At 42.9% G+C, this 11508-nt stretch overlaps 1 pseudogene; it reads left to right on the plus strand.

The window, feature by feature from the left end:
- Nucleotides 1–8557: 8557 nt before the first annotated feature.
- LOC124694223 lies at nt 8558–11022 on the plus strand (annotated as a pseudogene).
- The last annotated feature ends 486 nt before the right edge of the window (nt 11023–11508 follow it).

Genomic DNA, 11508 nt, shown 5'->3' on the forward strand with positions numbered 1-11508 from the left:
ACCAAATTTTTGGCATGACCAAAATTTTGGTAAGGTGTTGTTGTTTGGATTATAGCCATTGCTCTTCCAAATTTTGGGTAGACGTACTAGTGCCTCCATTTAGTTTGCAACCAAACCGACTTATGCATTGACAACTCAAACTGGCTAGTGCCTGATCTGATTTCAATTCAATGAAAACAGATATTAATAATGTTTTTTAAAGAATGCAGGCAAGAAGAGAGAAAAAATTGAGATAGCAAAATCATAAGTGACTATTGCAGTGCGCTGAACACCTAAAGAAAAAAATTCTAGTGGTAGTTCTTTCTTTAACGGAATGTTTCCTAGTAGTAGTAGTAATTAGCAGAGTACTGCTGGCTTTACGAAGAAAATAGAACGCTGGATTGTTGTTGGTACGTACTCCAATCAAGGGAAACAATCATTGATTACACCGGGCCCACCAGGAAGACCCGAGCGGGCGGGGGCAGCCAATATTTTTTTTTGAGTAAAGGGGGAGCTGTATTACGTAGATATCAGTTTACACTCCTCCAGAAACAGAGGTTCAGAAGTATCGGGAATAGAACCCAACCAAAAACCTACAGTATTACAAATTCTCGCATTCGCAGCTAGATTATGAGTCAAACGGTTACAACTTCTATTGATACTAACAACAGACAAGTGGTCGGCATTAGCAAGGCGATCTTTTATCTCATTTATTAAGTAACAGAGCTGCGACAGATCCCTCCCAGGATTGTTGATAGAGTTAGCGGCTTCGGAGCAATCAGTCTCAAAGATGACCACACCCTCGAGCCAACTAGTTGCTAGAGAAAGACCATCTGAGATGGCATGAAGTTCAGCTTCTTCCGCCGAGTTGCAACTGGGCAAAGACCTTGCAGGAGAAAAAAGGATCTCCCCTTTTCATTTCGAGCCACGACACCCACACTAGCTTGCCCATCAGAGGAGATGAAAGAGGCAACCACATTTACTTTGATAGAGCCCGGCTCAGGTTTCTTCCAGGTTTTGACCGTTTTTGGTCTCAAGGTTTCGACAACATCAGTGAATTGGTCATTCCCGGAGCTATTCTGGTCAAGCTCACGAGCATAGTTTAGAAGAAACTCCACTGAATGCTTGATGCTTTCTTTGCCATCGCCGTGAATGATGTTGTTCCTCAAGTGCCAAGCTCTCCAAAGCAGTAAGAGAAATTGGCCTTGTTCTTTTTTCCTCTGTTTTGACAACAAGATCAGAAGCCAATCTTTCCCAGTATCACGGAATTCTTCTTCCCTGGGTAGATTCCAGTACTTTCTCATTTTGTGTCTGATTGCTTTGGCCTTCGTGCACGAAACTGTGGCGTGGAAACTGTTTTGCTTGTCAGTACCACATATTTTACAAATGTTTTGAGTATCCAAAGTGTGCCTCCATTTATTTTCCTGAGTTGCCAAGTTATTTGAAGCTAGCCTCCAACCGAAAATGTTCACTTTATTTGGAACGGGTGCCGACCAAACCCCTTTCCATAGGGATCTATTGGCATCTCCTGTAGCACTATTACCTTGAGAAGTAGAACCAACATGAGCTAAGTTATAAGCTAGTTTGTATGCGCTCCTTACCGAGAAAATTCCAGATTTCTCATAATTCCAGGCTGGCATGTCCTTGCAACTATGTGCTGGAATTTTAATGTCCAATATGTGAGCAGCGCCATGAGGAAGGAAGGTTTTTTCCACAAGATCCTGATTCCACTTTCGATCTGCACCAATGAGGCTTTTAACTTTGATAAGTCTAGACGATTTCCTTTCCGAGGTAATTTTCAAACCAATTTTCCTTGGGAGCCAGTTGTCTCTCCAAATTCTCACTGTCATGCCATCTCCAATGCGCCATATGATGCCTTGTTTTAGCAGGTCCAAGCCGTGTTCTATACCTCTCCAAACAGGGGATGCATCATTTTTGAAGACCGTATCCAACAAATTTCCTTTGGGATAGTAAATGGCTCTAAGGAACCTAGCACAAACGCTATCTGGTTTAATAAGCAGCCTTCAAGCCTGCCTAGCCAACAAGGCCTGATTGAAGAGTTTAGTATCTCTGAAACCAACACCACCTAAAGCTTTGGATTTAGCAAGGTTTTCCCAAGAAGACCAGTGAACCCTTCGTTTTTCATTGTCTTCCCCCCACCAGAATTGCCTGGTGATTTTCATATAGTCATCATGGAAGCTCATAGGTAGTTTGAAGAGACCCATGATGAATGTTGAGGTAGACTGCACAACAGACTTGATCAGTACTTCTTTTGCTGCCATGGATATAAATTTTTCATTCCAGTCATTCATTTTCTTTCCCAGACTGTCATTTGTAGTCTTTAACTTGTTTGCTTTTGCCCTGCCTTTAACAGTTGGAAAGCCTAAATATTTTTCTTCAAAGTACTTTGCTGTATTTCAAGGACATGCTTCACATCAGTCATTTCCGCGCCATCAGCTCGCCCTCGCGTGGGCAAAAATTACGTGGGCAGGCTCGGGCGAACTTTGGCGAGCCAAAATATTGGCCTTAATCCAAACAGTGACCTAATGTTGTGGGCTTGCCAAATTTTTGGTATGGTAGGAATTGGCTATAATCCAAACACACCTTAAAGGACCTACCACCTAGGATCGCCTTCATGCGATGCTTATTCCCATACGCTACTAAACGTGGTATAGGTGTGCCCCTGTTTCAGGGCAGGGCTCCGCTTCACTAGCACGGTAACACCATTGGGCTAAGCTACAATGGCGCCTTCTTGCTTTTTTCTTCTTCTTTACTATTATCAATACCATATATATTTATTTTAGAAAATAGTATATGGCAGACATACAAGGCCTACCACCACGGCACCACCAATGGTTATGAAATAGAGTCTAGATGAAACGAGAAAATATTCGAGCCCTCAAAACTCTTTCTTCTTTTTAATTTGAAGCGGTCAATCAACATTGCCAATAGTACCAACGCACTAGGGGAGAACTAATGTCTGGTCGGCATAGCTAGGGAGCCGAGAGTACGAATCACCATTGTCGAAACAAATATTGCGAAGATAATCCTCCTCACGGCAACCATGAGAAAAGATCCAAAATTGACACGAGTTAAGCAAGGTAAGACCTATCCCTAGAGAATTGTAATTGTGTTGTTTTATTTCTTCCACGTAGAGAAAAAAAATTATCGCTCAATCCCGAACGAACGCTCACGGAAAAAGATGACACCAACCATGACTAGCCTTGGTGCCACATCTTCTATCTCTAAATAGCTAGCCCCATTTTCATGGTCCCTCGTGAGGCCACGTCACCCCAATTTCCTCACCCCTCACCGCATGTTATCTCTCACTTCCGCACAGTCTCTCTCACGACCAGCCTCCTATTAGCCTGGGCAGCTTTGTTCCGTACTTACGTTCCATTTGTACAGAGTCGTTTCCCCTCCCTACCAAACATTGATGATTGATTAAAGCCTAATTCATTACCCACCTCCCCATCAGTGCAGAATTTATCCCGTTGCCAATCTCTTCTCTCTCACTCCACCAATTTCTCCCCTTCCGTTTTCTCCTCTCCTTCCCAGTTGTTCTTCTCTGGCCATGCCAATCCGCGGCGAAGCCACCTCTGCCCCAGTTGTTCTTCTCTGGCCATGCCAATCCGCGCCGAAGCCACCTCTGCCCGGCGGTTATATTTAAGCTCCTTATGCAGGGCCAAGGACAACGCCGTCATCAAGGATGCGGACTGTGAAGATGCTGATCAGACATATTGATCTGAACTTCTAAACCCCCATGCTCTGAAGATTTTCCACGCCCTGCACTTGAATCTGTATACTACCCAGTACAGGACCTCAGTAATCTAATGTCTCACGTTTTTCTCTTTCAGTTGTGGCGTTTTCCATGCCTCATTTCTGTTGGAGTGTCCCAGATCTACTAGGCCAATCTTCTCATGACATTCATGTTATTGCTGCGGGTAAGATTGGAATACTGAATTGTTATTCTCGATTTATTTTGCCTGCACTTTTTCTTCTGAGTTTGCTTCTCAGTATTGTCTACATGAGTACATGTCTTTTGTGTTTTTGCTGCCACTGATTTTCAGGTAATGTTAGATATGGGTTGCAGCAAAGAGATTACTATATGTACACAAGAAACAAACACTGCAAAGGACATTCTCTACCTCCAGATTAGTTTTCTCTTTCAATGTTCCAGCCGGATTTTCTTTTCACATATAAAATCTTATGGCTTATTGTGAATCAGGTTAACCCGGGTGATTACTTTATTTCAACTAATCCGCTATACAAACATCTTATCCAATTTATGAGTTGCCTTCATTCTTCTTTCCTTCTCATGGTGTAATGAGGTGACAGCTTCTTTCATTCTTTAATTGTCCAGGATCACCGCCATACAGAGGGAAGGGCATTCAATTTTATTATCAAGTCATGACATATTACAGTGATTGAGTTTGGGCTTTGGACTAGCTCGAATCCACATTTTAGTTTGGTACAACAATAATTGGGTTTGGACTTATTACATGCAGACTCGTGTGCTTATTTTTTGCGATGAAAATTTTGATTTGCAGGTTCTTACGTGTGTTGGAAGTTGGAACTAAGGCTGCTATAATGAGGTTTGATCCTGAACGAATTAGTTCCAGGTATATTTCTGTGTAACTCTGAACTTTATCCCGCCACTATGCTAAATTTTCGGATGTGTGTGCTCTGATTTTTTTCCAGATAAAGATCCACAAGAGTGTGCCCAATTTTTTCAGGTTTAATTCTACACCTTTTAATAGCTGATCATATACCAAAAATTTCCTTTTCCAAACAAGGCGAAGTAAAAAAATTCCATTTGTCAAGACGAAGACAAATTCTATTAGATTACTGCAATATTCTTAGGCAGATTTGTATAACCACAGTACATTACCTTTTCAGGATGACATATACTACAAAGATGATGACATTATTTATATACTATTAGTCCAATGTAATAAGGTACCTATTTATGTAATACAGAAAACATATGTATGTTTACTCAGCTCCTTATTCACTATTTTCATGGTCCGTGTGCTGTTTAATAATATAATAATATTACCTTATCAGGTTACTCAACTCTTTCTTATGGGGATGTTACCATTGTTCCATGTAATCATGCTCGCTCCTAGAATAGCATTCAACATTTCTTTCCTTCTTCTGTTAGCTTCCTGTTTGAGAAATAATCTTCTATAAGATTTCCGCAGCAACGCGCGGGGTATCATCTAGTTTTCATAGAAGAAGACTCCTTGGTGAGAATCCTAGAAATTTTCTCCCGGCAGGATTTGAGCTCTATTTGTTGGGTAAGGGTATCTTCAGTGGACCGACCTAAATGGTTTTATGTTGTTCGAACATAAATGGACCGACCTGTCCGCCGCAATCCATCCGCGCCCCAAATTTGGTAAACCGATGTGTTGGCGCGGACGTTGCGTGGATAGCGCGTGTGTCTAGCCGCTCGTGTTGCGGGCCCACATGGAAGCGATCCAATGGCAGAAGGATGACCGGCGACAGCATTTTCCATCAAGGCTATCACTGACCACTGCGCCCGCCACCACAACTTCTAAGCCAGCATTGATGCCGATGGCGCTGGAGCTGCGTGTGCCGTCTCAGGTCCTGCGCCGACATTGATGGCTAGCAGTACTTAAGCCACGGCCGCGCCCGCATCTTCTCCCCAGCTCCCACAGCTGCCACCATTGCCACGATCTCGCCCACGATGAATCTGCCCCGCTGGATGAAGAAAACCGCCAACAACCACGAGGCTGGTTCCTCGTTCGACCGGCAGCGCCGCCAGGACTCTCCGTCACGGCGAAACCCTACGCGCGCCCGCCTCCTGCCTCCAAACCCCAGCTGCATATCTTCGATTGTCCACAGCATGCAGCGGCGACGGTGCAGGCTCCTCCTCTGCATCGAACGGCCCGCAACATGCGCTACGTGTCGGTGCACGAGGCACATTGGTGGTGGGCGCAGGGCAATCCCTGCCGCCACCGCGACGTATACCTCCCGCACGATTGGCATCTGAATAGGGGGAGGTTCCATGTTCGGCCACAACCGATGGACCGGCAATCCCTGCGCCAGGAGATGCACTGACGGATCGAGCTCCTGCCACCGGCAAAGCAGCATGATGCGGTGTACCGGTAGGAGGACTACTGACGCGCATTCCTCACCTAGGAGCACGAGGTGCGCCGGGTTATCCGTGGCCGCCGGGATTTCATGCCTAGCGAGGAGGTCTTACACGAGGAGAGCAAGGAGGACGATGACAAGATGGAGGACGTGCCTCTAGCCGCTATGAAGATGGAGGCGGTCCTCCCGGACAACTACGGCGAGGATGCGGCCACGACCACCGTCATGGCCGCGTCATTGGACGAAGAGGAGCTCAATTGGTCCTGGCAAGGATAGGAGGATATCGTCCAGCTCTCGCTATTTGCTGCACTATTTTAATCCGAAAATAAAAAATATTTACTTTTCCTATTAGCATTCAAACCCCCAAAAACAATCAACCCTTTTACCGTTTTTTACTTAGTTACTTTATTTTATCTAGTTTACTTGTTTTATTCCTACTTGTGTTTTATTTACTTACGTGAAACCTTGTGCTTGGCAACCACACAGTGGAGTTGGGTGCTTTGCAGGATTGCTAGTAAAAGAGAGGGAGAGATATCTCTTTGCTCAGTTCGCCGAGAGTTCGATGTAACCCTCGAGTCACCCTTATGGGGAAAATTGCTTCCTGGACTACACACTCTGCACTTGGAGTCCCAACGTTTTCAAGAGTTTTTGCTGGTGTTGTAAAGCTCCATAAGGGGATGGTAAATCCCCATAAATCAATGTAAAACATGGTATTATCACCATATATGTTGCAAATATGTGGAACTTCAATATGATAAAGGACAAAGTTAACGTATTCATTTTACATGCATCAAGCATACTTCACATAGGTATTCTTAATTGTGCAAGGAATAGTGGGAATACCTGGATCTCAACGCTTTTCTGGTAACTTCCTCTTAAAATAATAATCAACAAGCATGGTAGTACTAGCTTCCTTCACAGTTATGTGCCTGGAAAAATGTTACCTGCCATACTATCTAGATAAGATCTAGATCCTTCAATTAGCCCAGTATAAAATATATCAAGTAATTGGTTCTCTTTTAAACCATGAGCTCGGCATCTTTTCTCAAGAGCACAATACCTCCCCCAATCTTGGGGAATACATATTTTCTTTACATTGAGCAAAGTATTTCAGCAACCATAGCATGTATTTTACTAGCAGGGAAATATTTTTTTTAATGAAAGATGGAGTCTAGAACAATACCTTAATCCTAGTCTGATCTATCTTAACACCGCATACAATATTACAAAATTAGTTACCCACAAGTAATGCTTGATTTTTTTTCCTAATAACATGTAGAACATACAAGTTTATTTTCAGAAAATGACACAATCTAGGTTGGTGTTTCAACATGTAAAAATAATTACAAGATTCAATGCCAATACCAATCTTACCGGAGAGTCCACTTATACGAAAGGGCATGTCAGATTTGCAGATCACTCCAAAATTATATGTTGTAAGTAGTTGCACCAAGAACATCCCTCGGAACATCTAATAAATTTTAAAGAGAGGATAAGTTTGCTTCTCGGGACGAAAACCGGGAACTCGTTCTGGAGTTTGAGCTTAGGTGCTCCTAGCTTGTATTCTTTATTGTTGGCTTCACCAAATATTGTCAGAAAACTGCATTATTAAGTGGAATTGTAAGCTCCATGTGCAAATACTAATTTCTATGAAGTTTACAAATATATCAAATTTTAGTATTTACTATATGGGTCTGTCTTTATTTTTTCCTTTATGGAACTTTTTTCTATAATAATTTTGACAAAAGAAAACCTAGAGATCATCTAAATAATTTTGCAGCAACATGTACAAACTAACTTAATTGGTTGAATAATAAATAAATACAAAATTAAACTCCGCATGCACTTAATAAGCGTGAGCCGACCCAAGTTAAACAAAGACATACTAATCTTATATGTATTAATAACACATAGGTCATTACAATCATTTAAGGAAAAAAATGTAATTCCATGAGTCTATAAAGTGTACAACACTACAAAGTTAGTTAGTTTAGCAAAAGAAAATAGACTCTAGAACAACCCTTCGTGTACTAGTTGGATCTACCTTAACAACACATTTAGTTCAAAACAAGCCATGGCTATCTTCTTCCTGCCAAAAAACTTGTAGATCATTAGAAATTTAGTTTAAGAAAATGACACAATCTAGATAATATTTGACATGTAAAGTTAAGAAGATGAGTCATTTCCAATTATAAAGCCTACCTAAGAATCGGATGATACGAAAGGACCTAGCAACTTTGATGATCAATCCAAAATTAAATGTTGTAAGTAGTGCCACCAAACACAACATGCCAAATGATCAGTTCAACAAGAAACCATGCACTTTTAGAGAAAGCTTGTGCAAAGATGAAAAGAAACCATGCCATGGTAGCTATAAATAGCCATGCATTGTGATGATCGTCTTCCATCAGCCACAACACAAACACCAAAGCCTAGCAAGCACTAGTGACACAAATCGACCATGAAGACCTTCCTCATCCTGACCCTCCTTGCCATGGCGGTTACCATTACCACCGCCAACATGCAATTTAAACCTAGTTGTCAATATCAGCCGCAACAACCATTTCCTTGGGAGCAACATACATTTCCTGGGCAGCCCTTTCCAGGGCAACAACAACCATTTCCCGACCGACAAAAGCAAATTCCTGGGCAACAACTTCCATTTCCGGGGATACAACAGCTAATTCCCGGGCAGCAACAACATCCATTTCCCGACCAACAACAACAACCATTTCCCGGCCAACAACTTCCATTTCCTGGGATACAACAACCAATTCCTGGGCAACAACAACCATTTACTGGCCAACAACAACCATTTCCTGACCAACAACAACCATTTCCTGGGAAACAACAACTGATTCCCGGGCAACAAAAACCATTTCCCGACCAACAACAGCAGGTTCCCGGGCAACAACAACAATTTCCCGGGAAACAACAACTACTTCCTGGGCAACTACAATCATTTCCTGAACAACAACAGATTCCCGGGCAGCAACAACCATTTCCCGACCAACAACAACAAATTCTCGGGCAAGTACAACAATTTCCTGACCAAGGACAACTAATTCCTGGACAACAACAACCATTTACCGACCAACAACAACAGATTACCGGGCAACAATTTCCATTTCCAGGGCATCAACAACCATTTTCTGGGGAACAACAACTAATTCCTGGGCAACTACCACCATTTCTAGACCAACAACAACAGATTCCCGGGCAACAACAACCATTTCCCGGCCAACAACAACAAATTTTTGGGCAACAATTGCCATTTCCCGGGAAACAACAACTAATTCCCGGTCAACTACAACCATTTCCTAACCAACAACAACAAACACCCGGGCAACAACAACCATTCCCTGACCAACAACAACCATTTCCCGGCCAACAATATCCATTTCCTGGCCAACAACATCAATTTCCTAGCCAACAACAGCCAATTCCCGGGCAACAACAACCATTTCCCGACCAACAACAACAGATTACCGGGCAACAATTTCTATTTCCAGGGCAGCAACAACCATTTCCTGGGGAACAACAACTAATTCCTGGGCAACTACCACCATTTCTAGACCAACAACAACAGATTCCCGGGCAACAACAACCATTTCCTGATCAACAACAACCATTTCTCGGCCAACAACAACAAATTTCTGGGCAACAATTGCAATTTCCCGGGCAACAACAACCATTTCCCGGGCAACTACAACCATTTCCTGACCAACAACAACAAACACCCGGGCAACAACAACCATTCCCTGACCAACAACAACCATTTCCCGGCGAACAATATCCATTTCCTAGCCAACAACATCAATTTCCTGGCCAACAACAGCTAATTCCCGGGCAACAACAACCATTTCCCGACCAACAACAACAGATTACCGGGCAACAATTTCTATTTCCAGGGCAGCAACAACCATTTCCTGGGGAACAACAACTAATTCCTGGGCAACTACCACCATTTCTAGACCAACAACAACAGATTCCCGGACAACAACAACCATTGCCTGACCAACAACAACCATTTCCCGGCCAACAACAACAAATTTCTGGGCAACAATTGCCATTTCCCGGGCAACAACAACCATTTCCCGGGCAACTACAACCATTTCCTGACCAACAACAACAAACACCCGGGCAGCAACAACCATTCCCTGACCAACAACAACCATTTCCCGGCGAACAACATCCATTTCCTGGCCAACAACATCAATTTCCTAGCCAACAACAGCCAATTGCCGGGCAACAACAACCATTTCCCGACCAACAACAACAGATTCCCGGGCAACAATTTCCATTTCCCGTGCAGCAACAACCATTTCCCTGGAAACAACAACTAATTCCTGGTCAACTCCAACAATTTCCGGACCAACAACAACAGATTCCAGGGCAAGTGCAATTTCCCGGGCAACAACAGCCATTTCCTATGCAACAACAATCATTTCCGCAGCTAGAATTGTTAAACCCATGCAAGGATTTCCTCCTGCAACGTGATGCAATCCAGTGACATTGGTGATGTTCCTCCGGTCGCAGATCTTGCAGCAGAGTAGCTGTCAAGTGATGCGGCAACAATGTTGCCAACAGCTAGAGCAGATCCCTGAGAATTCCCGGTGCCCAGCTATCCATGGTGTTGTGGAAGCAATCTTCCTACAACAGCAACAAAAGCAAGGTTCTTTCTTGCAACCTCAGAAGCTGCATCAGATTGCTCAAGCTTTCTTCCATACTCAACAACAATGCGGTCAGGGTGTGTCCATCCAACAACAACAACAATACCGTATTGTTGAGGGTATACTCCAGCCTCAACAGGTAGCTCAGTTAGAGGCAATAAGGGCTTTAGCGCTAAAGACCCTACCGGTGATGTGCAAAGTGCAAGTCCCGCCGTACTGTTCCACCATCACCACTCCATTTGGGCACCATTAGACAAGCCATCAATATATAGAGGATGGACCGATTGGTGTAGTGGTGAGAAATAAAGTGCGATGCACCGTCATGTATGACCCGACCCATACTAGTTTGAACTTGGGAATAAAAGACAAATAAAGTTCGTTTCTGCATAAGTTCACTTATTTGTGTTCGTTTCAGGCGTTCCACACATTATTAATCTAATAACTCGTTATTTTCCCATTCTCTAAAAGAAACAAAAGCTACACACAATATAAGGGAATATTACATGATATGAAATTTCATGCGTTTCAAGTTCATAAAAGATGCTTTCTATCCTTCAAAATTTCTGATAAAGTTAAACATAAGAGCATAAGTTTCATAAGAATGAAAAAAACCATATGAGGAATTCTGGAAATGTTACATGATATATGGAATATCGGAGCATCCGTATATATGTTCATATCGTGATGCTTGCAACGTGTAAACTTATTGTTGTCATGATTCAAGCAATATCTTTTGTCT

This window comes from Lolium rigidum, chromosome 3 (assembly GCF_022539505.1).
Source record: "Lolium rigidum isolate FL_2022 chromosome 3, APGP_CSIRO_Lrig_0.1, whole genome shotgun sequence".
In the NCBI taxonomy this organism is placed as follows: domain Eukaryota; kingdom Viridiplantae; phylum Streptophyta; class Magnoliopsida; order Poales; family Poaceae; genus Lolium; species Lolium rigidum.